The sequence below is a fragment of the Cherax quadricarinatus genome, chromosome 25 (genome assembly GCF_038502225.1).
Source record: "Cherax quadricarinatus isolate ZL_2023a chromosome 25, ASM3850222v1, whole genome shotgun sequence".
NCBI lineage: Eukaryota > Metazoa > Arthropoda > Malacostraca > Decapoda > Parastacidae > Cherax > Cherax quadricarinatus.
Window position 1 is genome coordinate 8,601,936 of NC_091316.1, and position 25,518 is coordinate 8,627,453.

Below are 25,518 nucleotides of genomic sequence, written 5' to 3' on the forward strand. Positions count from 1 at the left end.
ACAGCTCCTGGAGAGCGAAACGTTGCCACAATAAATTGTCACATTGGTTGCACTTGTGTACTTTTACCTAACATATTGTCGGTAATTCTGCCAACATTAACACAAATTTTGAGTTCTAGTTAGCAGGACTCTACAGCCTAAAGAGTAAGTAATTCAAGTGTGACTGAAATAAGTTGTTTGACATAATCATATCAAAAAGTGTCAGAAGGGCCAAGGTTATGATAAGTGTTCATTACCCCAGTTTTGATAAATCTTCATAAAACTGTCTCACGTCTATCGTGAGGCCTCGTTTAGTAGTAGTAGTAGTAGTAGTAGTAGTAGTAGTAGTAGTAGTAGTAGTAGTAGTAGTAGTAATAGTAGTAGTAGTAGTAGTAATAGTAGTAGTAGTAGTAGTAGTAGTAATAACAGTAGTAGTAGTAGTAATAGTAGTAGTAGTAGTAGTAATAACAGTAGTAGTAGTAGTAGTAGTAGTAATAGTAGTAGTAGTAGTAATAGTAGTATTAGCAGTAATAACAGTAGTAGTATTAGCAGTAATAACAGTAGTAGTATTAGCAGTAATAACAGTAGTAGTATTAGCAGTAATAACAGTAGTAGTATTAGCAGTAATAACAGTAGTAGTATTAGCAGTAATAACAGTAGTAGTAGTAGTAATAGTAGTAGTAGCAGTAATAACAGTAGTAGTAGTAGTAGTAGTAGTAGTAGTAGTAGTAGTAGTAATAATAATAATAATAATAATAACAATAATAATAACAATAACAACAACAATAATAATAATAATAATAATAATAATAATAATAATAATAACAATAATAATAATAATAATAATAATAATAATAATAATAATAATAATAATAATAACAATAATAATAATAATAATAATAATAATAATAATAATAATAATAACAATAATAATAATAATAATAATAATAATAATAATAATAATAATAATAACAATAATAATAATAATAATAATAATAATAATAATAATAATAATAGCAATAATAATAATAATAATAATAGAAGTAGCACTATTCATCAACAACAACAACAACAACTACTGCACTGCTGCTACTACCGCCATTACTTTCGAAAAGGCACTGCCTTCTCGACACCTTACCTTATTCCCTTCACATACCTTCTGTGTCCCTTCATTGCCCCTAGAGATTTTATAGTAGACCCTCGAGTCTTTACAGTAGTCCCTAGAGTTCTTAGAGTGGTCCCTCGAGTCCATACAATGGTCCTAGAGTCCACATAGTAATCCTAAAGTCATCACAGTGGCCCCTAGAGGCCTCACAATGACCCTCTAGAATCTTTACAATCCCATTAGAGTCCTTACAGTCCCCCCGAGAGTCCTTACATTCCCCCCTAGAATCCTTATAGTGCCCCTTAGAGTCCACACAGTGACCGTGGATCCCTCACAGTGACCGTGGATCCTTCGCAGTGACCGTGGATCCATCACAGTGACCGTGGATCCATCACAGTGACCGTGGAGGGAGAGACGAACGAATAAGAAGAGGAGACAGAAAAACATGAGACCAAATAAGTGGTGGAGAAGCAGAAGACGAAGAGGAGAGAATCTTTTTAAATCTTAGAGTTTGAAGACCACTCAGGTTAGGTAAGATTTGTCAGGAAACGGGACAAGTGTTTCCTGACGCGGGTCTCAGTCACACGATGACCCGCAGCTGGAGTTTCTGGTCATCTGAAAGAGGCCTTCCGTTCTCTTATCCGCCCACCCTTTAAAACCTATGGTTATGAAACCATTGATCCTCTTCAAAAGTCACAAGAGCACAAGTTGGTCAAGGCTCCTAGAGCTTTCATAAGAACACGTCACAGGCGACGTACCTGAGACAGCATCACCTGTACTCCTTTACCCTACCAAGAGCAGTGACCAGGCTATCACCAGCAGTGACCAGGCTACCACCAGCAGTGACTAGACTACCACCAGTAGTGACCAGACTACCACCAGCAGTGACCAGGCTACCACCAGCAGTGACTAGACTACCACCAGTAGTGGCCAGACTACCACCAGCAGTGACTAGACTACCACCAGTAGTGACCAGACTACCACCAGCAGTGACTAGACTACCACCAGTAGTGACCAGACTACCACCAGCAGTGACTAGACTACCACGAGTAGTGACCAGACTACCACCAGCAGTGACTAGACTACCACCAGTAGTGACCAGACTACCACCAGCAGTGACTAGACTACCACCAGTAGTGACCAGACTACCACCAGCAGTGACTAGACTACCACCAGTAGTGACCAGGCTATCACCAGCAGTGACCAGGCTACCACCAGCAGTGACTAAACTACCACCACCAGTTACTCAGGAACACGTTTCAACAATATTAACATTACTATTAACATTATCATCAATAGCAATATCAACAAAGAGAGATTTTGACAGCTGAACAACAAAATTAACAATACGTCGGTAGCAGACAGTGAAGTAATATAAACAACAGAGAGGAAATAAAAAAAAAGAAAGAAAAACTTGTAGGGTCCAACAAAAAGCGACAGTAACAGCAGCAGGAACACCTTGAACAGCAGCAGCTGGACTTGAATCATCGGTAGCAATTGCAAACGCAGCAGCGGTGAGGCTGCAACAAGGTAAACAGCAACATAAGCAGAATCCTCCGTCTGTGTAAGAACTGGAACAATAAAAACAACAAAGATACTAACAGCGGTATCAGCAACAAGATGAGCTCCGACAGCAAAAACGGAAGCATCAACACAGCCTGGTTGACCATACCCTGATCCAACGGGAGGCCTGGTCAAGGGGTGGGCTGCGGGGGCGCTGATCCGCGAAGCAACCTCCAGGCTTCAGGCTACCCCGAGGCATTACCAGTAAACGTACCTATCTACCTGCACATAACCTCGCAACACTAGTACAAAACAAGAGAAACATAAAGCACTCAGTATAGAGTAAGTTTAATGTGAGAAACCTGGGAGTGATAATGTCAGATCTCACGTTCAAGGAACACAACAGTGTTGTTATCGCAACTGTAAGGAAAATGATAGGTTGGATAACTAGAACTTTCAAAACAAGAAGGAAGTGCTAAGCCAATGATGACACTCTCCAGGTCACTCGTTCTCTCTAGGTTGAAATACTGATGTGTACTATTGGCCCCCCTTCAAGGCAGGGAAAAATCGCAGAGATGGAAAATGTACAGAGAAACTTCACATTTCGTATAAACTCAGTCAAGCACCTAAATTACTAGAGAGCCTGACTCCCAGCTGTACTCTTTAGAACGTAGGCGAGAGTGGTACATGATAATCTACACCTGGAAGATTCTTGAAAAATTAGTTTCAAACCCTCACACCAAAATTACACATACAAACATAAGAGGCTTGGCAGACGGTGCAAGATACATACGGCGAAAAGCAGTGGAGAATTCAGTAAATGTAAAGTGTATCACTACCACTACCACATCTATCCTAGTCCTTTCGTTTCCAATAAGACGGAGGTGAATGGTCGATATTTTTTCTTCCTGAGCCTCCAGATGGCCAGAGTCAGTATCTCATCGTTAAGAAGGCCACCCCAATTTTTTTTCTCTGGTGATGATCATGGCTGCTTTCCATGTTAGGAATATCTGGCGCCGCGTCTGGTGGGTAGGTGGGCGGGGTTGTTAGGTTTAAAATATACATAGACTACACAAGGTTTATTAAGTCAAGTGTACTTTTAATGATCAATACAAGAAATAAATTTAACACTAAGTGTATTGCACTGCCGCTCTCAGTGCCTACACATTAGATATACATAATATTCAGAATATTTATACACTCCAGGTATACAAACAAAGTGTTGAGAAGACGGATGGAGATATGGGATTATTTTTTTGCGTAAGCTAGGCCTAGCAAGGGCGCACCTGTCCTCTCCTTTACAAGGGCAGGAATTGGTTTTACGAGCCAATCCTGGGCAGACAGTGACAGGTGGGCTTATCTCTATAATCTCTGTGAACCAGTTTGGTTCTTTTTAGGCAAGACGATAGATGCGGTGTTGCTACACCTCAAGTAATGGCTTAATGTCGCACCTGGGATTCCTGGTGGCAAGAGGACTGTCAAGGAGGCGTGATAATCACTCCCTGGCGGTGGGAGGAGCAAGGGAGAGCAGGGAGGTATGTAGGCCAGGGCTGCCTCTCAAGCATACCACAAGCAACCACCCATATGGAATATTAAATTTCAAACAGGTATGAGTGAACTGTAAATAGAGAGGTAGAGAAACCATAATAGTTGAGAGAGAGAGAGAGAGAGAGAGAGAGAGAGAGAGAGAGAGAGAGAGAGAGACAGAGAGAGAGAGAGAGAGAGAGAGAGAGAGAGAGAGAGAGAGAGAGAGAGAGACAGACAGACAGACAGACAGACAGACAGATAGACAGACTCATAAAGACTCATGCAGACAGACATACAGAGAGGCAATCATACATACAACCATACAGACAGCCATACAGACAGCCATACATACAACCATACAAGCAGACAGCCACACATACAATCATACAGACAGTCATACATATAGCCACATAGACAGACAGACAACATAATACCTTGTGGTCAATATTAAGACTGGATATCAAGGTTCACGATACCGACAAAATTCAATAACTACGACATGTTTATTGAAACATTTCGCTCCTGGGACCTACGACCCAGTTACATTATGAGTCACCTTAGTCCCAGGAGCGAAATATTTAAACAAAATACAATCCTAGCGATTACATTTTGTATTTTTCTCTACTATGAGCATTATAGAATAATGAGAAACATCAACCTGCTATCTACTCGTTGCTACTGGCCGACACAGCTGATGTGACGATATATAAAAAAAAGGAAAAAAAGAAAGGTTCTCTCCCCATCCTTCACGTCTATCATGAAACAATGCGTGTGAGTGACCTACCATACTGTGGTGTCACTTTTATTGCACTCAACAAAGCGAGATCTCACAGAGAAAAGCCCTTATTGTTAATAAAGGCTTGTAATGGATGTGCTTAATGAAGATTCTATTTTATTGGAGGGAAGCGCTAAACTAGAAGGGTTCACACAGTGTTTGGGGAACGGGAGATAATCAAGTTTAATCTAAGGAAGGGGAAGGTAGCTCCATTTCCCCCCTAGAACAATAAATTGCTAAATCCGTAGGGTGGGTATACAGCTTTTGACATATGGGAAGCCTGATCCCACGAAGGGGAGGTGGGTAGCTCCAATGCCTTCGATCAAGATCCTTTCTCCAGCATCTGGTTATTATCAAAGAAAAATCGTGGATTTTGCCTCAGATTTTGAGTAGATACATTTTTTTTTAAAAAATGTTTATTTAACAATTTCCAAAAAGAAAACAAATACACATAGACCGTCTCCCTCCTGTAGGCTGACCCAAAAGAAGAAGGGCATTCATCATCATTCATTTAACAGCTGTTTTGCCAGAGGTGTGTTGACATAAGAACGTACGAATGAAGGAACACTGCAGCAGCAGGCCTACCGGCCCATACTTGGCAGGTTCTTCTCAGTGGAAAGAAATTGTATAAAATACCGACACCATGGGCCAAGAGATACAAATAAAGTATAATACGATTCTTTAATAAAGCACACAGTGACCTTTATTAAATCACAAACAGATCTGAACTGTTGTCATAAACATATTAGATACGTTGTGACTTCATAAAACCCACTGTGTGGGCGAAACGTTGTCAATAAAGGATCGATTTATGCTCCATTTGTGTCTCTTTTTTATCCAGCTCATTCTCAAATCCAAACCTTTTTCCCCACACACTAGTCCACTCTGGTGTAGTGTTGTATGACTCTGTGAACAAGGGAAGTCTCACCCACACTTAAACTGCTACTACTTTAAGATTTATAAAGTTATAATACGCTGAATAACCAGTGTGTAATGAACACTTGTCAGTGATCAATAATAATCCACATGGAGGCAGAACCTCAGGAGATTAACTGATGTGTGTATTTCGTCCCCACCTTGCTGAACTGCCCTACGTAGCGTCCCTACCTTGCTGAACTGCCCTACGTAGCGTCCCCACCTTGCTGAACTGCTCTACGTAGCGTCCCTACCTTGCTGAACTGCCCTACGTAGCGTCCCCACCTTGCTGAACTGCCCTACGTAGCGTCCCTACCTTGCTGAACTGCCCTACGTAGCGTCCCTACCTTGCTGAACTGCCCTACGTAGCGTCCCCACCTTGCTGAACTGCCCTACGTAGCGTCCCTACCTTGCTGAACTGCCCTACGTAGCGTCCCTACCTTGCTGAACTGCCCTACGTAGCGTCCCTACCTTGCTGAACTGCCCTACGTAGCGTCCCTACCTTGCTGAACTGCCCTACGTAGCGTCCCTACCTTGCTGAACTGCCCTACGTAGCGTCCCTACCTTGCTGAACTGCCCTACGTAGCGTCCCTACCTTGCTGAACTGCCCTACGTAGCGTCCCCACCTTGCTGAACTGCTCTACGTAGCGTCCCCACTTTGCTGAACTGCCCTACGTAGCGTCCCCACCTTGCTGAACTGCCCTACGTAGCGTCCCCACCTTGCTGAACTGCTCTATGTAGCGTCCCCACCTTGCTGAACTGCCCTACGTAGCGTCCCCACCTTGCTGAAGTGCCCTACGTAGCGTCTCATCTTGCTGAACTGCTCTAGCCAGCTTCCATCTTCGTAAGAGAGTGTGTCAGTGTTCTCAGTATCTTGTGAGTACGAAGTGTGACTTGTAAATGGTCCAAGTCGGACCGAAACGTCGCCGTAAGCTCCTCTCTCTCTCCTATGTGCGGGTTGAACATCAAAATGGTATAAAATACCGACAGGTTGTTAGATAAGACACCAATGCAACAGTTAGGTATCTTTATTTTGAAACGTTTCGCCTACACAGTAGGCTTCTTCAGTCGAGTACAGAAAAGTTGACAGAAGCAGAAGAGGCGTGAAGTTATTTGTGTATTGTACCAGTCACGTTACTGTGCTTTTTTTTTTTGTTTTTGTTTTTCAGTGTGAAGTTGACCGAGATGAAGCGGGAACAGACGGTGGGTTCTCCTGTGGCAACCAGAGATCAGCTGGAGGTCATACCAACACAACCAAATATGTGACGCTGGTCCCACCACCATTATGCCAACCCACTACCTCCACTCCTCCCCCCTTCCACCCAGCACGGCCCTCATAGCAACAGTTGTGCCACCCCGACAGGCCTCTGGCTCCACCACTGAAGCATTATACACAGTGCACAGGTGTATAATGGTAGCACAGATGTAAAGACCTCACAGCTGTGCAGCATCACACCTGTACAGCAGTAAACACGCACAATCGAGGAGCGTCTACATGCGTTACCCGGGAGAGAAAGTCGTCATCAAACCCTCCAGCCTGCCTGGTGGGTTGCTGCGATGGCAGCTGCAAGAACAGCAGCGGCAGCAGTAAAAGCAGCAGGAGCAATATCAGAAGCAACAGCAGAAGCACTAGCAATAACAGTAGTAGCAGTAAGAGCAGTAACAGCAGCAGAAATACGAGCAGCAGCAGTAACAGTAACAGGAATAGGAACAGCAGTAGTCGTCGCCACCGCAGCCACTGTCTCCGTCGTCGTCGTCGCAGCCGGCGCCGCTGCTGCTACTGCTGCAGTTGAAGCCGCAGCCAGTCTGAGACAACAGTAAACATGTATGAACAGAGAGAAGAAGCAGACACCCGACTATAGCCTCTCCTAGATTATCGTATATAATAAGACAGCACCTCACTGCTGTTCCATCCATGTTTTTTTTTTTTGCTAAATAAAAAAAAAATCTGTCCTCCCTGGAGTGATGCTCACTCACCTACTTCACAGCTAATATAAATTGGAGATAAAACTAGACGTGTTGGTCCGTCCAAGGCCGAGTGACTTGTTAATCTTCCAGGATGGACCGAAACGTCGTCCAAATTCATCTACAGCTTATGAGTATGTGATGAATGGTTTTGAAAACCGACAAGTTGAAGAATTGAGACACTTATGCAACACATGGGAATCTTTATTGAAGAAACGTTTCGCCACACAGTGGCTTCATCAGTCCATATTTCTACTTTGTATTGGACTGATGAAGCCACTGTGTGGCGAAACGTTTCTTCAATAAAGATTCCCATGTGTTGCATAAGTGTCTCAATTCTTCAACTTGTCGGTTTTCAAAACCATTCATCACATCTGTCAGACACTGCAACTTCATGGAATCTTGGTACAAAGACTTCAACGCTTGCCCAACCTTTGGACGACGACCTACTTACACTAGTGGCAGGTCCCACTAAGATCCCGCCTCCTCCTGCTTCAACTCATCTCACCGCAGTATATAAGCCACCTCTCTGGCCCTATGCTGCACTTACTACAAGAGTGATGGACTGAACACATCGAATCCAGGTTGAGGGACTGATTACCTCATACTTCTACTCTCCTTACCCATTTCTACTTTGTATTGGACTGATGAAGCCACTGTGTGGCGAAACGTTTCTTCAATAAAGATTCCCATGTGTTGCATAAGTGTCTCAATTCTTCAGCTTATGAGTAGTTGTGAATTGTTCTGTGACTTGCCTAGCATGAGTCAGTAGACCTACTGCAGTGCTCCTTTATTCTCATGCCTCATGTCCTCTTCTCCCCATAACTCCATGAGGATGTAAACCTGGAGTGGGCTATTACGAATTAGGGAAAGAGGTGTAGGGGTGAGGTGAGGTTGTTTCATAAGTGACTACACCCAGGGGAGGCCTGGGTGTGGTGGCTTAGTTGTGCACCTGCTGGTTATGGACGCTTTAAGGAATTAGACATGTACAGCACCAATGTATCTTTATTTAATGACGTTGCGCCATACAGTGGCTTTAACAATTCTATACAGAGATGATATGCGAAGACGGTAGAAAATGAGGTTATCTGTCCCTAAGCCTTGCGGAACATTGCACTTAAGACAGAAGAAGATGAGGATATCAGTCCCTCTAATTCCTCATCTCGGTATCGTATACCATTACTGTAATGGACGTTTTGACATGGTGGTTAACGTGTGGTCCGTTCTTCCTCTTCCTTTTTTTTCTCCAACCCACAAACTTTTGTCAGTTGACTATACTACCGCTTATAAATGCTTGTAATTCAAAGGAATTTAACTTAGCGTGGAGATTCCTGGTATTTAGCGAGGTTCCGAGGTGATGACCTTGAAAGCAAACGAGGCAGACGGTGTCTGCGACCTCTGATCACTCCTGGCACTTGGCACATATGTGGAAAAAAAGGACAAAATACAAATATTACGGCATTTTATGCAGTCTTGGTCACTCCATATTTCGAGTGACCAAGGTCCCAAGATCGAAACGTTTCCGATAAAAATGTCGTAGATTTTGCATTTTGTCTAATTTCCAAGTGCTTGTGGGCATGTAGCACGTTTTCCACATGGCAGCTATGTTAGTTTTCTCCATTCAAGAATCAATTACTGACTAGCACCATCACATGAATCCCCCGCTCAAGTATCAACTACTAGTGACTGGCATTGTCACCTGAGTGCATAAAGTCGAGAGCACATGAAGAACAACTGCTGACACAGATATAAAGTAATATATCATACAAGAGGAGGAGGAGGAGGAGAAGAAGAAGAAGAAGAAGAAGAAGAAGAAGAAGGAGGAGGAGGAGAAGGAGCAGGAGGGGGAGAGTAGTAAGGAAAAAGAGAAGGTGAGAAGGGAAGGTACAAGAGGAACTGATGTGCGTAATGTGGGGCTGTATTAGGTAAGGGAAGAGCTGGCTCTGGAAGTAGGCTTTGCAGGGTGTTAAACGTGAAGCGATGTTAAATATCCCTTGGCTCTGGAAAAGGCACACGAATGCGGTATAATGAGGTCCTTTACTGACAACGTTTCGCCCACGCAGTGGGTTTTTTTCAAGATTGTTCGACTTGAAAAATGCCCAATGCGTTGACGAAATTTTTGAAAATAAAGGATCTCATTACATTGCTTGTGTTTACATCGTGTCGGTATTTCATACTATTTCTTTCTGTCCCCTGACTGTTACAAAATGTCCAATATTTTGACTACAGCTGCCTTTTAAGCACAATAGTCATTCATATCTATATGAGCAACTTGGCCTCCTTCAAGGTATGCCGTGGGTGTGTTTTTAGCGGTGTAGTACACAAGCATTATTAATGTCATGTGTGCGTCAAGAATATTTATGTTCCTGTATACTTATGCTAATGTCCTGTGATGTTTACGCCTAGCAAAGGTGTGGACGCTCACAGTGACATTTTCTTGCAAGTTAAACGTCATTAGTGGTTACTTGAAGATCTGAGCGAGTATCACACGACTCCTTCGTGTAGTATTCTTTCTGCTAATCCCCCCCTCCTGTGTCTCGATGTCTCGACGAGGCCTGGTCATGGATCGGGTCGCGGGAGCGTTGACCCTCTAGAAACACTTTTCAGGTATATTAGAAGTTTCTTTAACCCGTTAGTCATTTCACTTTTCATCAATTTCAAATGGTTTGTCTTTCCTTCTATCTCTAACACTGGCCCATGCTCGCGTGTAAAAATAAATCTACTGTGTTTAATGCAGACTTTCTCCTCCTTTCTTGTAAGACTTCCGTCGTCATGACTTACCGTATTTTCCGGCATATGAGGCGCACCTTTTTTGCCCACAAAAAAGCTTTGAAATTCACCCTGCGCCTTATATGCTCAAAGTCAGGGTCAAGGGTAGGCTTTGTCTTACGCTTTAGCGTAAAGTAAGAAGGTAATTAACACTTGAATATGATTACTTACTTGCCGTCGTGACACTTCCGTCGTGCGCTTTATATACCGGAAAATACAGTAAGTTCAATGCCTACTTTAATCCGAGAAATCATCTACTCAAGGGGAGTCATGTCTTCCAGTCTCCAGTTGTGCTCAGAGGTGTTAGCCTTTCTCTCCTTCAATTTCTGCTGCTCTCTCTCTACCTTATATTACGCTACTGCTTCACTGCCTCATCCTATGCTGCTTCATCTCTCCCTCATCGTAATCTCCCCTTTCTGTTTATGATCTACGGACGGTAGAAAAATGACATCTGAAATCATTTCAACTAACTTTGTACACGTAATTTCGAGGAATTCTAGGATTTTTTTTGTGTGGTCACCGAGTTGTATTTGTGTAGGTCGGTTTCAACTTGCTTGTGCGTGAAGACAGACGGAACAATATACCTACTCAATAGAAAAAGATATGCAAATGTAGTACAATGCAATCTTTTATTGACAACGTTTCGCTAACACAGTGGACTCTGTCAAGAGAGCGAGAGAGAGAGAGAGAGAGAGAGAGAGAGAGAGAGAGAGAGAGAGAGAGTTAGTTACCCTTTAGAGTGTGTGTGTGTGTGTGTGTGTGTGTGTGTGTGTGTGTGTGTGTGTGTGTGTGTGTGTGTGTGTATGTGTGTGTGTGTGTGTACAAGCTTGTCTGCTTGTCCCACCAGGTATCCGTGTCTGGGAGAGCTTCAAGGCCAAGCTTCCTTCACGTGCAAGTCATGTAGCCCTGCGATCCTTGTGTGACTGTGTCTGCAGTACTCACTCTTCCCCAACCACTCCACAACAGCCAGCCAGCTAGCCCGTCAACGAGTCAGCCAGTCAGACAGACAGACAGACAGACAGACAGACAGACAGCCAGCCAGCCAGCCAGCCAGTCCGTAAACCAGTCAGTTACTCAACCAGACATTTAGTCAACGAATCAGTTAGTCAACCAGATATTTAGTCAATGAGTCAGTTAGTCAACCAGACATTTAGTTAAAGAGTCAGTCAATCAGCCAGCCAGCCTACAACCAGCCAGTTAGTCAGCAAGTCAGTATCTAGGCCCACATTTATGCTACGTTCACCAAACTTATACTGAGGTCCTCTGTGTGTGTGATAACGTACATGTTACTACCCTGCCCTTCCTTGGATCAAACCTGTTCATTTCCTGTTTCTTAGGTGCTGCCCTTACTGGCGTGGGACTGCCCCATGAAATATTCGAGTGAGCCTCAATTTGCAGCTGTTGTTACGGATGAGTGAGAGTTCCTGTACATGAATAAAAGGATCTCTGAACGAGATTATTATTATAATCAAGGGGAAGTGCTAAACCCGGAGGATTATACAGCGCCTGGGGGGATGTGGAAGGCATTCAGGCTTAATTCGGGGAACTGGAGCACAGATCCAATTCCCTAAATCAAGAGCTCCTCACCAACATCAAGGAACCTTCCTTGAGGGGTCTCTGAACGAGAATGAGGGGAACTTGAATGCAAATGAGGGGAAAAATGAATGCTAATGAAAGATTCCTGAATGTTAATGAGGGATTCCTGAATGTGAATCAGGGTATCCCTGAATATAAATATATATATATATATATATATATATATATATATATATATATATATATATGTATATATATATATATATATATATATATATATATATACATTATATATATATATATATATATATATATATATATATATATATATATATATATATATATATATATATATATATATAAATTACAACCCACGTTTCCAAATGGCCTGTTATCCTGGGTGTAAAGGGAGCAAAATAAACACCAGAAAACTTTTGACTTATATTATCCTTCACCAATTTAGAACAGAAGTATGTACACTATATACACTATGTACAGCAATAGGTATTAGTGCACTCCACGGTAAGCAAGGCAGAACAGAAGCCACTAGAGAGCAGACCGTGCTTCAACCAGCTCTAGAATGGGAATGACAAGGGCAGACAGGAGAGTGGTACCCACATAACCTCTGCGATTGCCAAAACCATCTTCTCATTGGCTGGAACCTGGGTACTGGTTGAGCGACGGGGCCCCATCGTCAACCCTCAGTCACCCTCATTTATATATATATATATATATATATATATATATATATATATATATATATATATATATATATATATATATATATATATACACTCAGTGACCACTGTATTAGGTACACCCTCCTAGTACTGGGTAGGTCGTCTCCTTTGCCTCAAGAACAGCCTGAATTCTTTATGGCATGGATTCAACAAGGTGCTGGAAACATTTCTATGGTGATATGACAGCATCACACAGTTGTTACAGATCCGTCGGCTGCACAGTCATGCTGAAAATCTCCCGTTCCACCACATCCCAAAAGTTTACGCCAAATTCTGATCCTACCATCTGCATGCTGCAGCAGAACAGACGACTTTTTATTATTCTTCAACAGTTCAGTTTTGGTGATTCCTGCTCATACCTAACAGGAGTGAAACCCTGTGTGGTTTTTTCTGCTGCTGTAATCCATCCACTTCAAGTTCGACGTGGTGTACGTTCAGAGATGCTTTTCTGCATACCACTGTTGTAATGCGTGGTTGAGTTAGTGTCGCCTCTGTGTCACCCGGGACAAGTCTGGTCATTCTCCTCTGAGCTTTCTCATGTTATAACAAGGCGTTTTCGTCCACAGAGCTGCCGCTCACTGGATGTTTGTGTTTTTCACACTATTCTCTATAAACTCTATAAGCTGTTGTACGTGAAAAACTCATGAGATCAGTGGTTTCTGAGACGCTCAAACCACTCCGTCTGGCACCAACACTCGTTCCACGGTCAAAGTCACTTTAGATCACATCTGTTCCTCATGCTGATGTTCGGTCTGAACAACTGAACTTCCTGACCATGTCTGTATGCTTTCAGGCATTGAGATGCTGCCACGTGAGTACCTGATTATATATTTGCATTAACGAGCAGGAGTACAGGTGTACCTAACAGAGTAACCAATGTGTGTGCGTATTATGCGTATATATATATATATATATATATATATATATATATATATATATATATATATATATATATATATATATATATATATATATATATATATAAATGGGTTTATGAAGGATGAGGTTAACCATAGAATTGATGAAGAAAAAAAGGTATCTGTGGAAACAAAAAACGTTACCAATGGAGGCAAGGAAGGGAATGTACCAAAGTATAGTGGTACCAACACTCTTATATGGGTGTGAAGCTTGGGTTGCAAATGCTGCAGCGAGGAGGCGGCTGGAGGCGGTGATGTCCTGTCTAAGGGCAATGTGTGGTGTAAATATTATGCAGAGAACTCGGAGTGTGGAAATTAGGTGTGGAGTTACTAAAAGTATTAGTCAGAGGGCTGAAAAGGGGTTGTTGAGATGGTTTGGTTATTTGGGGAGAATGGATCAAAGTAGAATGACTTGGAGAGCGTATAAATCTGTAGAGGAAGGAAGGCGGGGTAGGGGTCGTCCTTGAAAAGGTTGGAGGGAGGGGGGGGGGAAGGAGGTTTTGTGGGCGAGGGGCTTGAATTTCCAGCAAGCATGTTTGAGCGTGTTAGATAGGAGTGAATGGAGACGAATGGTTTTTGGGACCTGAGGAGCTGTTGGAGTGTGAGCAGGGTAATATTCTGTGAAGGGATTCAGGGAAACCGGTTATTTTTATATAGCCGGACTTGAGTCCTGGAAATGGGAAGTACAATGCCTGCACTTTAAAGGAGGGGTTTGGGATATTGGCAGTTTGGAGGCTGACTTATAAACTGTTGCATATGAGCGCCTCTGCACAGAGAGTGATTTTGTATGAGTGAGGTGAAAGTGTTGAATGATGAAACTATTTTCTTTTTGGGGATTTTCTTTCTTTTTGGGTCACCCTGCCTCGGTGGGAGATGACCGACGTGTTGAAAAAAAAGGAATATATATATATATATATATATATATATATATATATATATATATATATATATATATATATATATATATATATATATATATATATATATATATGTCGTGCCGAATATGTAAAACTGGTCAATTAGCAAGAACTCATTTAAAATTAAGTCCTTTCTAAAATTTTCTCTTATACGTTTAAAGATATATATTTTTCATTAATGTTGATGTAAAATTTTTAATTTTGCACCAAAAGGAACTTAGAAAACTTACCTAACCTTATTATGGCAAGAGCAATTTATTTTAGCCTAACACAACTAAATATATTTTAGATTTGTTTACAGTAATTTAATACTAAACAAACACAGTGAAATATATTTTTTTTGGTTAGGTTCAGAATGATTTTGGCGAAATTATTGCATACACAAATTTTCACTTGTCCTATATGGCAAGATGAGCGTTGCTATTTAAACCAAGATCGCAAGTTCTGCCTATTCGGCACGACATATATATATATATATATATATATATATATATATATATATATATATATATATATATATATATATATATATATATATATATATATATATATGTATACATATATATATGTATATATATATGTATACATACGTATATATATATATATATATATATATATATATATATATATATATATATATATATATATATATATATATACATATATATATGTATATATATATGTATACATACATATATATATATATATATATATATATATATATATATATATATATGTATACATATATATATGTATATATATATGTATACATACATATATATATATATATATATATATATATATATATATATATATATATATATATATATATATATATATATATATATATATATATATTTCTTGGTGTTGATCAGCCTTGCAGCAAACCTTTGAACTTTCTCACGTCTCACTGTCGTCTGCTTAGCGAGGTGACATCACAAGCGCGTGTAAAGGTTCAACATGATGTGTACTGTGTTCTCAGTGATTCCTTGTTCATATGTGTGAAGGCTAGTCTTATATTTGTCAGCTTTTTTGTGTGTACACATCTAATTCATCTAACTGTGGTTGCAGAGGTTGAGTCTCAGCTCCTGGCCCTGCTTCTGCACTGGCCACTACTTGGTTCACTCTCATGGCTGTGTGAGCCCTGTCGTACCTATTCTTAAAATTATGTTTGGATCCCACTCTATCGCTTCACTGTCTTGGTTTTCTGTAGGTGACCACTCTAAAGCTTAAAAAAGGATTTCCTAACATCCCTGTTTTTAACTTCCAACTGTTCCCTCTTGTATTTGCTACCTGCCTCTCAAACAGAATCTCCCTGTGTGCCCTGACAATTTCTCTCAGTATTTTGTATGTCGTGATCATGTCACCCCTGGCCCTCTAATGTCGTCAGTTTTAGCTCCTCTAGCCTCTCCTCACAACTTATGCCCTTCAGCTCTGGGACTAGTTTTGCTGCAAACCTTTGTAACGTTTACAGCTTCTTTACATGACTTATTCGATGTTGGTTCCGTACTGGTGCTGTATACTCAAAGATGGCCTTGATATATGTCGTGTATAAGGTCGTGAGTGCCTCCTTGAGGTCTGTGTGTGTGTGTGTGTGTGTGTGTGTTACCATTTTGTCCTAGGCACAAGGCCTATAGTGTGTGTGCGTGTGTGTACTCACCTAGTTGTACTCACCTACTTGAGGTTGCAGGGGTCGAGTCCTAGCTCCTGGCCCCACCTCTTCACTGGTCGCTACTAGGTCACTCTCCCTGAACCGTGAGCTTTATCATACCTCTGCTTAAAGCTATGTATGGATCCTGCTTCCACTACATCGCTTCCCAAACTATTCCACTTCCTAACTACTCTGTGGCTGTGTGTGGCTGTGTGTGTGTGTGTGTGTGTGTGTGTGTGTGTGTGTGTGTGTGTGTGTGTGTGTGTGTGTGGATGAACTTCCTTTGTTTTGTTGTTCCTTCACATCGATTATCACGTTTTCGTTCTGCGTTATAATTTTTCTTCGTATTCATGTATACACTGTGTGGTTCATTTATACCCTGTGTGGTTCATGTATACAATGTGTGGGTTATGTATACACAGTGTGGTTCGTGGGTTCATGTATACAGAATGTTCATGTATACATAGTGTGGTTCATGTATACAGAATGTGGTTTGTGGGTTCATGTATACAGAATGTTGTTCAAGTATACATAGTGTGGTTCATGTATACAGTGTGGTTCATGTATATAGAATGTGGGTCAAATATACACAGTGTGGTTCATGGGTTCATCTGTACAGAATGTTGTTCAAGTATACAAAGTGTGGTTCATGTATATTCAGTTGGTCATGTATACAGAATGTGGTTCTTGTATACACAGTGGTTTATGTATACAGAATGTGGTATACGTATACACAGTATGCTGACTTGTATATTCACTGTGATTTTTTTTAATTTACAAGCTAAACATACCTATCTGTTTCTATCTTTGTCTCTCTCTTTCTCTCTCGCTGTCTATCTATTTATCTGTCTATTTCTACACAGGTAGAGGTAGTTATATTGGTGGTGGTGACTTTGTTCCCTTCCCTCTCTTACCTCTCCCCCCCCCCCCAGCATCATCCTCCCCACCTTCCTGTTTTCCAACACCACATTCCCTCCTCTCCCAGTATCCTCCCCACTTCATCCCTTCCCTCCCCACTCAGGTAGGGGAGACAGGTCTCACATCCGCCTCTCGTTATTTGTGTACATCCAATGATTTTTTTTTCAAGTCACAATTTTTTTCCGGGTTGTTGATCCCTTTGTATGAATTAGAATATTTTGTATTTTGGTATTGTCTATATACTGGCGAAACTCTTCAACTTAAGTGAAAAAAGAAGAAGAAGAAGCAGAAGAAGAAGAAGAAGAAGAAGAAGAAGAAGAAAAAAGAAGAAGAAGAAGAAGAAGAAGAAGAAAGCAGCAGCAGACGAAAGAAAAAGAAGAATTTATTCGATTAACTGTATTAATTCCGGAGTGTGTTAATAATCCAGGATAACCCAAGAAAGGTGACTTATTTCCAAGTGTGTCTTTACATCCTCTTCTGAGCGCCAGGTCTTTGCCCCGGGTAGTCATAGCACCGACACTCCTCGGTGTTTTGAGTCTTCTGTGTGCCCTGCTCCTGGACCTTCCCAGGTGACTTCCAGTACCGCGTCCACCACCAAACAGCTACCAAATGTACCCGCCGATGTGCCATTGATGATCCAGTCGACGGTCCAGTACCCTGAGTGTTGAGGACCACCTTAACAACTGACGAGAGGTTATACTTCACCAGACTGTGTACACAAACACATTCGTTAAGACAACAGTAGCAGCAGCAGTAAACGTCTACCTGGAGGTCGTTCCGGGGGTCAATCTTCCCGCCGCTCAGCACTTGACCAGGCCTCGCGGTGGATCAGGACCTCATCAATCAGTCTGTTACTGCTAGTCACACGTAATCCAACGTACAAACCACAGCCCGGCTGATCGGGTACTGACTTTAGGTATCTGTCCAGCAGCAAAGACACAGCAGCACAAGACGCAGCAGCAGAAGACGCAGCAGAACCAAAGCCCGTACAGCAGACATATCTGCTGCACTAGTATATGACGTATAAGAACGTCGTGTATAATAAATTACATTGTAATCGCTTTATATCACAAAGAATACAAAATTTATTATAAATTGTATGTTTTTTTTTAATTCCAGTGAAGGAAAAACATTCACCATCACTCATTCAATAGCTGATCTTTCTGGAAGGGCGCGAGCATCACCATTCAACTGACTCATCATTATCGTCATCATTATTACCGTCAGTATTATTATTACCATCATTATTATCTTATCATTAACACTGCTTTCAGAAGAAAAAAAACATACCGTGTTTGGCAGGTATAAAACCCCAAGGACAGAGACAGACAGACAGAAGAAGGGAGGGTAGGGGAAGAGGTACGGTAAAGCTCTTGGACACACCCACACACACACACACACACCCACACCCACACACCCACACACACACACCCACACCCACACCCACACACACACACACACCCACACACACACACACACACACACATACACACACACCCATACACACACACCCACACACACTCACACACACACACACACACACACACACACACACACACACACACACACACACACACACACATACATACACATAAACACACACACACACACACACACACACACACACACACACACACACACACACACACACACACCCACACCCACACAGCCACACACACACACCCACACCCACACCCACACACACACACACCCACACACACACACACACACACACATACACACACACCCATACACACACACACACACACACACACACACACACACACACACACACACACACACACACACACACACACACACATACATACACATAAACACACACACACACACACACACACACACACACACACACACACACACACACACACACACACACACACACGACCCTTGATCTCCTTACCGCAGAAATCCGTGCAGATCTTCCACTAATTTGCCTGGCTGTGTTTCGTAAACATACAGGCGCTCACACTCGCTATTTATCGTGTGCTTTTTTTCCATGCCTCGCACTGCCTCGCACATTTCGTGGAATGATTGTCCCCGGTGACGGCTGGAAGCTCTGTGGGAGGCTGGTAAACAGGATTTACAACACCCAGGGGGATTAATTATCACATTTTGTAACGATATTCTGAAATCGCTGAATACAGTGGAATATATATATATATAATATATATATATATATATATACACATATATAAATATATATATATATATATATATATATATATATATATATATATATATATATATATATATATATATATATATATATATATATATATATATATATATATGAAATAAGATCACAGTAAGCAGGTGATTTCAGAATATGCAAAACAACCACTCTGAAAGAATAGAGAAATTCCAAGCGCTTTCGTGACTACTCACATTATCAAGGAACTATGAAAGTAAAGCATCCAAGGAAGCTATTTAAGGGGTCTGGCCAGCACCTCACTATCAGTTCCCACAACGGTTAAACACGTGACGCGCGCCGACCCAACTTGGATAGGTCCTTTGCACAACTCACCCACAAACTATTCTACCCAAGAAAATTTAAAAATTATTATTTGTCCAATGTATTATTAAATTCTTCCCAAATTCTATTAATTATAAATGGATCTAATTTATATAAACCAAAGGAAATATTCATATTATTGTCAAAACTGCTTTTTATGAAACAAGATTCAATTATATTCCTGTCGACCATGGACTTGCTTGATACTACTTTCTCAACTTTTTGAAAATCAATTGGATGGTTAAAATCTCTTACATGAATAAATAGAGCATTGGAATCTTGTCCAGTTCTAATGCTATATTTATGTTGTTTTAATCTTAGTTCGAGATTTTTACCAGTTTGACAGTAATAAACTTTATCGCAAATTTTACAAGGAATCTTATAGACACATCCATCAGCATTTTGGGGGGAATTCTTTATCAAAAGTTTTTTTTACTGTATCAGGATTTTTGAATACAACTTTAATATTAAAAGTCTTAAGAAGCGAAGGCATATCAACCAAGTTTTCATGGTAAGGGAGAACCAACATATTTTTAGTTGAATAAGGCTGGTTGTCCCTTTTTGGATTGTAAAAAGTATTTCTAGCAACTTTAAAAGATTTATCAATTACATTTCTTGGGTATTTTAAATCATTACCTATTTCATAAATTTTGGATATTTCCTCATCTATGAACTCAGGACTACAAATTCGTAAAGCTCTCAAAAACATTGATGAGAAAACAGACAGTTTGACTCTATCTTGATGCGAGGAATAATAGTGGACATAGGAACAGTTATTTGTAGGTTTTCTGTAAATTTTAAATTTGAATTCATTATTACCCTTAATAATTAAAACATCTAGAAAAGGCAATGAGTTATTTTCTTCAAAATCAACAGTAAAGTTTATAGAATGGGCTAAGCTATTTAATTTTCCAAGGAAATGGTGTTTATCTACATTTTTGGGCATAAGACACAAAATATCATCAACATATCTGAACCATTTAGCTCTATTAGGGAGGTTTGTGTTAAGCAACCTTGTTTCAAAAAATTCCATGTATAGGTTACTAAGAACAGGTGAAAGAGGATTTCCCATTGCCATACCAAACTTCTGAGTGTAAAACTTATCATTAAATACAAATTTTGCATCAACAATGCAAAGTTTAATAAGTTTAATGATAGTAGGAACTGGCAATGGTAAATCATAGTTAACGAGTTCTTCAGATAAGAAACTTAATAAATCATCAACAGGAACTTTCGTAAACAAGGAAGTAACATCAAAACTAACCATGTTAAAATCATTTAAGTCAGTCAAGGAGCTTAATTTATCAACCAAGTCTATGTTGTTTTTAACATTAAAGTTAGAAATTTTGCCAACAATAGGGCTCAAAATATCAACAAGCCATTTGGATAATTTATATGAAACTGACCCTATGGAGCTAATAATTGGTCTGACTGGATTCCCTGGTTTGTGTGTTTTTATTAGTCCATACATGTAAGGTAAAGATGGATTAGTGGAAGTAAATTGTTTGACTAATTCATCTTTGCCTTTCAGTAGAATTTTTATTGTTTTATTGAAATTGCTGTTAACGGTTTCTAGGGGAGTTTTCCTAAGTTTAGAATAGGTGATTTTTGATGTTACTTCAATGTTTTTGAGAGCTTTACGAATTTGTAGTCCTGAGTTCATAGATGAGGAAATATCCAAAATTTATGAAATAGGTAATGATTTAAAATACCCAAGAAATGTAATTGATAAATCTTTTAAAGTTGCTAGAAATACTTTTTACAATCCAGAAAGGGACAACCAGCCTTATTCAACTAAAAATATGTTGGTTCTCCCTTACCATGAAAACTTGGTTGATATGCCTTCTCTTCTTAAGACTTTTAATATTAAAGTTGTATTCAAAAATCTTGATACAGTAAAAAAACTTTTGATAAAGAATTCCCCCCAAAATGCTGATGGATGTGTCTATAAGATTCCTTGTAAAATTTGCGATAAAGTTTATTACGGTCAAACTGGTAAAAATCTCGAACTAAGATTAAAACAACATAAATATAGCATTAGAACTGGACAAGATTCCAATGCTCTATTTATTCATGTAAGAGATTTTAACCATCCAACTGATTTTCAAAAAGTTGAGAAAGTAGTATCAAGCAAGTCCATGGTCGACAGGAATATAATTGAATCTTGTTTCATAAAAAGCAGTTTTGACAATAATATGAATATTTCCTTTGGTTTATATAAATTAGATCCATTTATAATTAATAGAATTTGGGAAGAATTTAATAATACACTGGACAAATAATAATTTTTAAATTTTCTTGGGTAGAATAGTTTGTGGGTGAGTTGTGCAAAGGACCTATCCAAGTTGGGTCGGCGCGCGTCACGTGTTTAACCGTTGTGGGATCTGATAGTGAGGTGCTGGCCAGACCCCTTATATAGCTTCCTTTGATGCTTTACTTTCATAGTTCCTTGATAATGTGAGTAGTCACGAAAGCGCTTGGAATTTCACTACTCTTTCACAGTGGTTGTTTTGCATATATATATATATATATATATATATATATATATATATATATATATATATATATATATATATATATATATATATATATATATATATATATATATATACATATATATATATATATGTCCCAGTGTGTATACGCTGAGAAATGTGTGTGAGTATATACACTGAGAGGTTTGCATGCCCTACTGTATATCTCATGTATATACAATAGGTCTATACGTCTCACTGTATATATAATAACAAATGTTGTCTCAATGTATATACACTAGGAGGTCTGTATGTCTCAGCGTATATACACTGAGAGGTCTGTGCCTCATGGCACAATGAGAGGTATATCTCAGTGTATATACACTTACAGGTCTGTATGTCTGTATATATACAATGACAGGTGTTTCAAGCTATATACACCAAGAAATCTCAGTGCATATACATAAGAGGTGTGTATGTCCATTGAAAAGTGTGTATATCTCAGTGTATATACAATGGGAAGTGTGTGTCTTCGTGAATATACTCCCCACTGGCCAACCTTTCTCCCGCCCCCACATCACAAACACCCCTTAACCACACTCTACACCCGACCCACAACGCGCCCACCCCCAGACTCGCATCACGCCCATTCCCCGACACACACCACACTGTGTATTTCACACATCTGATGACATTTGCAGGCTCGTGTCTCCCCCACCATCCCTTGGGCTACTCTTCTTTAAACCCCGCCGTCAAGGGCAGTGCCTTGATGCTGGTGAGGTGCTCCTCTTGATTCAAGGAATCTGAGCTACCCCCTCTTCTCCTCCCATAATTTCCTAAATGTAGAACATATAACCGAGTAATATAATAGTGTAATAAAATATGATGCTGATTTGAGCCTTTCAAGAAATGTCGAGAGGGGGGAGGGAGGGAGGGAGGGGTTGCAGAACAGATGCGGAGTGACGCCCACGGGGGGACGCCATACTGAATTTAATGTGTGAACACTGGACTGAATTGTGCAATGTAATCAGGCGTTCTCGAAGGTCAATTGGTGTATGTCGACCTCAATCCGTAATTTAGAAACCTTCTATTCCCCTCAAGCGCTATATGACCCTTGTGAATTTACCGTCAACGCTGCAACACTGACGTAAGGATCTCAACAAATGGAAATAAATTCTCTGGGATACCTGTGATATACCTGTGACGAGTTTTAAGAGTTATTCTACCCTCGCATCCGGTCATTTATTATTATTATTGTGGTATGGCTGGTTAACCAGGCTGTCGCTGCGGATACGAGCACATACCTTTTTAAAGAGTGCAGTACATATATACCTTCGCGACGGTCTGGAGTTTTGAGACTCTCTGATCGCGGGTTCTATCCCCGCCCGTGGTATGTTTTTTTTTTTTTACCCATCAGCTAGTTGATCACCGAAAATACTCTGTGGATGGAAGAGCTGAAGGGGTGTAAAGGGGGAGGGGGGATGTGGATGGGGAGGAGGATGTGGAGGGGGATGTGGAGGGGGATGTGGAGGGGGAGAGGGAGTGGGAGGGAGTGGGAGGGGAAGGGAGGAGAGGGGAGGGGGAGGGGGTGGGGGTGGGGTTGGGGGTAGGGGATGGTCCTAAATTAAGTTTACCTCCTCCTCCCTGGAAAACGGTGATAATTCTTAGCTAAAAAAGTCTACAACATTAAGTGAGCTTTACAACAAAACAAGTTTTATTTTGCGCAAATTGCATAAAAAAATTTGTTTTGGGTTTTAAATACTAAACAAGGCTTGGTCAGCTTAATGTAACAACCCAAAATTTTAAAAGAGTGAGTGACAGGTTTATTATGTTACGCTTGACCAATAACTGTTTAATGACTCACTTAATACTGTACACTTAAAGCAAACAGTGATCACTAGACTCCACCCAGCAGCTAAACTCAACTCTGAATCTGACCACAAGTAAATTCTAGGTGAAGTAAGTGTATCAGTTATTGTTTCTCAAAGAGGCATTTGCCGACAGACACTTGACCTGTTTTGTATGTGTGTGTGTGTGTGTGTGTGTGTGTGTGTGTGTGTGTGTGTGTGTGTGTGTGTGTGTGTGTGTGTGTGTGTGTGTGTGTGTGTGTGTGTGTGTGAGATTAAGATCAAGAGAGAATAGGTAAGACCCTTGTTGGGTGAGCGGGGAAGTGAGGATAGTGGAAGACTAGATTGGTGAGAAGAAAGTTTGTCAGTAGGAGGGATAGTACCAGGGCTTAGCTCATTTGCTAGGCAGAGGAGAGTGAATGAGATATCCATCCCCTCCTCCACCCTGATGGTGTTACCACCACTACACCTGTTGGTTCCTACCTGTGTCTTGATGTTTAGTGCCTAAGTAACTGTGACGGTGTGGATCATCAGGTGACTGACACCTGTGAAAGATGACAGTAAAGACTGACACCTGACTCCTCTCCTCTGCCTGTCTGCTGGTCTGTCTTTCCCTCACATAAACGCACCATGCACGCACATCACAAGCACATAACCACCATGTAAAGACATACAAAAATATTACATACACACCCTAAATACACAAATCTCAAACACAAAACACAATACAAACCATACAAAAAAAAAAACTCACACGAGTTCATACGCAAAAGAACCACATACGCAAACCCATACCCAAAATACCTCAAACACAGACTCATACACAAAGTCTTACACACACACCATAACCCCCCACATACAAACCCCCATAAAACAAAACAGAAAATCGCACAACCGCAAGGCTAGAAAACCATCATAGCAGACACACAATCCTTGAACTATAGCAGAGAAGCGACCACTATATTCTTAAAACAACAAACGAGGGCTCATGTTTGAAGCAAACAGGAATACCAGCATGTGCAGTTCTTGTGTCACATTAAATGTTAAGTAATGTTGCACACGCTGCTCTGTCTCTTCCATGACCTCACTCTACCATCTTCAACACGTGTAAGAATGTAGATCCATATGTACTGATAGTAAGCATTAAAAAACAGCTTAAATAAGTAACAGATTTAGTTTATGTGTTTCTAGGAAAATACTATACTTGCAACAAGCTTTTCAACAGCACCTTAAAGAACCTAATTGTTTTAATGATTACAGCTTGAGAGGGACAGTCGATTCTAGTATTTAATAAATTTCTACATTGATTTTGTTCCTCTTGCCTCGGAGTTTAATGTCAATGTTTCATATTACTGCATCATTTTTTACTTCAAATAGTTCTTAATTAACATTTAAGTGTTAAATTTCCTCGGAACCTTAAATGAAAGAGAGGGAGAGAGTGAGAGAG